We start from the raw sequence: 5,000 nt of genomic DNA, 5'->3' as shown, positions 1-5,000 counted from the left end.
CTTGCTCAAGGCCACACAGAGCAGCGGCGGATGATCGAACTAGGTATCTTTCGGGTACGAACCAAAGACCGTACCGCTGAGCCCCCAAGTTTATATCATGTTTACACTGCCCTCTTGTTAACTCTCTCCTTGCGTTCTTACACTTTTGCAGTTTGGAATTCGAACTCTGTTCCTAACGTGCAATCGCAAGCTCGTACACCGGTTGGGAACATGTCCGGAATTACAAAAAGCAAGCGTGTAAGATTCGTAAAATAGCGAGAGTTATCCGCTTGCGATCATGTATTTAATCAGGTTAGAGGCATTTGAGATGTGGGTGTATAGAAGAATGTTGAGGCTATCGTGGACAGATAGGTGTACGAACAAGGAAGTGTTGGAGAAGGCGAAAAAGGGAAGAATATTGATCGATACCATCAGAAAGAGGCAGTTACGGTTTCTGGGACATGTGTGGAGAAGAGACGGAATAGAAAAGTTGGTAACATCTGGGATGATCGAAGGAAAGAGAGCTAGAGGAAGACAAAGAATGACTTATATAAATAACCTAAAAATGATCAAATGTGACTTAAAAAGTAACACAGATTTCATGCGCACCGCAGAGGATCGTGATTCGTGGATAAAGCTGACCGGCAACGTGCTCAAGAGCGCAAACCACGATGGATGATGATGATTTCATCAGGTCTTAGACTTTCCCCTTGATTAACTTAATTATGGAATGGAGATGTTTCTTGTAGCGTTCCAGAACCTTGTATTTCATACCCGGATAACGTTCAGCTTTTGTTGAAATTTTAAAAGAATTCGTCCCGTTATATATTGAAATTTTTAGATGTATCAAGTACGTAAAGGGTTCATTCCGACGTGTACATATATGCAGGTCTGACATTCGAACACACTTATGGGCCTAGTTTAAGATTGTTGTAATGTACAGTATTTTGGGTAATTTTTTGAGATTTCCAATACAAAAAAGTGCGTGTCGGCATAGTCGTAATTTCTCCAAGCCATATCATCTACCTGTTACGTTTCATATATACTTTTTATTGAGCTTTTCTTCAGCTGTCGTTATTTGGAGAGAGAGTGTGTGTGTGTGTGGAGGGGGGGGGGGTATTTGTCGAAAACAAAACTAGTAAGACATTATTATTTTCAGGTTTATTCATTAGTGAATTAGTATTCAATATTGTTTTTAAATTATTGAATCTTGATAAATAATAATAATGATGAAAACTTATATAGCGCTATAACGCCGAGACACCAGACTCTAAGCGCTTAAATTACAAATTATGTTGGCTGTAACATACTCATTCACACACACAATCATATATACACACACACACACACACACACAACACACACCAGAAACCAGACAGACCTATCTTGCTTCTCATACCATCTACTAAAGACGAAACAGATATGTTTTAAACGAACGTTTAAAAATAGACAAAGATTCTTTTTCACGAATGCTCTCTTTGCACTTTGCTCACTCCCACCATGTCATTTTTTACCTCCTACCTGTTTGAGGATTCGAACCTGGAAATTGTATTCAGTATTTCTTCCTTAAGTGGCTCAGCTACATATTCTCTATGACCGGAAATACCCAGTAGGCGGACACCACAATCTCAACACTCTTCAACAAATTAGATCGTCCAGACGGGAATCTCGGTCGCATTGGCCATGGCCGTTTTCATTCCACGTTTAGAAAATTGGATTTTGATGTGGATGGAAAAGTTATTCTGGTCACGAGGCAACCTTGCAGTGTTTTGGGTGGAAAATGGGAATAGCATTACGTTTCAATGTCAGCTTGGAACAACCAACTGTTATAAGAAAGAATAAGAATATTTCCATATTAGCATAGTTGCAAGAGTGTGTGTGTGAGAGAGAGAGAGAGAGAGAGAGAGAGAGAGAGAGAGAGGGAGAGAGGAGAGAGAGAGGAAAGAGAGAGAGGGAGAGAGAGAGAGAGAGGAGAGAGAGAGGAAAGAGAGAGAGGGAGAGAGAGAGAGAGAGGAGAGAGAGGAAAGAGAGAGAGAGAGAGGAAGAGAGAGAGAGAGAGAGAGAGAGAGGAGAGAGAGAGAGAGAGAGGAGAGAGAGAGGAAAGAGAGAGAGGGAGAGAGAGAGAAGAGAGAGAGGAGGAGAGAGAGAGGGAGAGAGAGAGAGAGAGGAGAGAGAGGAAAGAGAGAGAGAGAGAGAGAGAGAGAGAGAGAGAGGGGAGGGGGGGGGGGGGGGAAGAGCAATATTACCATAATATTTCAACCTTTAGACAAAATTGAATATTTTTCATCTGCTCTCATACGTAAATATTCAAATACGGAGTTGATGTGGATTTGGGACTTGACCGAAAAGTAATTCTGATCATGATTCTAACATTGCAATGGTTTGGGTGGAAAAGGGGAATTGCATTACGTTTCAATGTCAGCTTGGAGCAACCTTGTTTTATGGAAAAAAAAACAGATTTTTTTTTCAAAAGGATAGTTGCAGGAGAAAAGAAAAGAGCAATATTTTCATATTTCAACCTTCGAACTAAAGTGTGCCACTACCACATTATCTCATTCATCCGTGGTGTTTCATTCATCCTGTTTTGTTGATAAAGGGGAAACATTATTATCTAGATGTTCTCATAGGAATATCTCCAAAAAGTGAGTTGAGGTGGATTTGAAATTTGAAATTTGTGCGACTGTGTTGTCTAGTGGTATGACAATTGCTGTCGAATTGGAAGATCCTGGGTACGAGCCTTGCTCGGCGTATAGTTGAGTCCTTGGAAAGGGCTATTTACTCACATTCTCTCAATGTACTCAGGTGTAAATTGAGCATCTGGTCGTTAACAGCGTTGTCCTTGTCGGTAAAAAAAAAGGTAAGATCGCCAAACAGGCGTCATGTCTCGTTCTTATATGTTCTTGTTGCTGTTGGTCGGGGATCCTTTGTAAAGCGCTTTTTGATCACTGTTATTGGATATTGCTCTGTATAAATCGCCCAGTTGAAATTAGGTCACGGATTCATCATTAAAGATATGAATCTTTATTTAATACCATTATAGTAAAATTCAATATAATATCAAAAGAATGTTATTTTATAAGCGTTGTTACAAGAGAATACAAAAGAATAATCCGATTAATATGAGATATTTCAACCTTGGAACTCAAAACGCATTACTCTCCGATGATCTTCTTTGAACGTCTTTAAATATGAGATTAAAGTTGATTTGAATTTTAGAAAACAACTTTATTAAAGAAAATATAAATCAAAGTTCAACCTTGACTTGTTAAACTTACTTTTTTAAACTAGTAAATGTGATGTGTCAATTATATGTTTCAGAAACCAAGTAAAAATATTTTTCGTACATTTGACCATTTTTTATTGACAATTATTGAGCTTTATATAGCGTAATATCCACCAAATGTGGCTCAAAGCGCTTTACAAGAGATCCCTGGTCAACAGCAACATTTAACATGTAGGACGGGACATGCCGCCTGTTAGGCCATATTACAATTTTTCGGACAAAGCCAACGCTGTTAATGACCAGTTATTCATTTTACACCTGAGTACGGTGAGAGAATGTGAGTATAGAGCCTTTTCCAAGGACTCAACTATGCGCCGAGCGCGAGGCTCAAACCCAGGACCTTCCGATCCGAAAGCGAGTGTCATACCACTAGACCACATTGCCACACAATGTGACTAGGTGACTAATGGTTTGGCTCCGAGAGTAAATTCCCTAAGCTCGAACCATTTCATTCATGGATCAGATAAGCAATTCTTTGTTAAAAGCCAGAGTGAGCAAGGATGGATGTAAATACTTTCCAATAAATTACCATAAGCATGAAAGTGTTATTCTCCAAATAAAAATTAGATCCCCCGATGGGGATGGTTTTATTTCTTGTATTTTTATCTCTCCTTAGTCTAGCTAGTACTGTTGGTACAGACTGTTTCAGATCTTTAATAAATAATGCCGACTGTAGTTGGGATGACTTTTTACATCGTAGGCATTGATGTGTGCATCTCTCGATAAAACACCTTAATGTATAGTCAGTCTCCAAATGAGTACTTGGCCTTGTTGAATAAAAATACAAATAATAATAACGAATACAAATTGTAATAACGTCTAAAAAGCCGCCATGTAGACGAAAAATGACGATATTGCAAATTTTTCAGTAATAGACAACGCTGTTAACGACCAGGTATTCATTTTACCCCTAGATAGGGTTAGAGAACGTGAGTAAAGATCCTTTAGAGCAGGTAGGGACTGAAACCCAGGACCTTCCGACTCAAAGGCGAGTGTCATACAACAAGACCTCATATAAAGAATCTAATCTTTCTAATTATTGATATCCACGATATTATTTTGAGTGTTGTTTTTTTTTTTTTTTTTTCTGGGGATTTTAGTTCAGTATAAGAGTTTAGGCAACTGCTACCCATTGTCTACCGGAAATGCTAGGTGGATAATGTAAATGTTGCTGCTCGAAGCTCGAAGAAATAAATAACGTGAAGTTGAATGTAAGCTTCAATTTAATTACAAAAACAGATCAAATGAACGTTTCGGGTTTCCCCTTTATCAACAAAACAGAATGATTGAAACACCACAGATGAATGAGATAATGTGGTAGTGGCGTAATGAGTATTAGTTCTAACTACGCCACTTCCACATTATCTCATTCATCTGTGGTGTTTCATTCATCCTGTTTTGTTGATAAAGGGGAAACCCGAACGTTTATTTGATCTGTTTTTGTAATTAAATTGAAGCTTACATTCAATTTCACGTTATCATTTATTAGATGGATAATGTAAAGGAATAGGCAAAGACGGCAGCCCAATGCTAATGAGGAAAGCTGGGGACTGATCAGGATGGATAGCCCTTAGTGCAAAATCATCTCTTATGTCTCCTCTACCAACATCGTCGTCAGGAGAATGAGGTTGAGGAGGAGGAGGAGGAGGAGGAGGAGGAGGAGGAGGAGGAGGGGCAGGAGGAGGAGGAGGAGAAAGGGTAAGAGTAGGAACAGGAGGAAGAGGAGAGGAGGAGAGGA

General features: G+C 39.2%; 1 protein-coding gene across 1 annotated transcript in view; it reads right to left on the bottom strand.

The window, feature by feature from the left end:
* Positions 1 to 5,000, bottom strand: part of LOC144970006 (uncharacterized) — a 90,290-nt gene that overhangs the window by 10,197 nt on the left and 75,093 nt on the right. The window lies entirely within an intron of this gene.

This window comes from Berghia stephanieae, chromosome 4 (genome assembly GCF_034508935.2).
Source record: "Berghia stephanieae isolate SIO BIC M18660-M18661 chromosome 4, UCSD_Bste_1.3, whole genome shotgun sequence".
In the NCBI taxonomy this organism is placed as follows: domain Eukaryota; kingdom Metazoa; phylum Mollusca; class Gastropoda; order Nudibranchia; family Aeolidiidae; genus Berghia; species Berghia stephanieae.
This window is presented reverse-complemented; position numbering and strand designations above follow the sequence as displayed.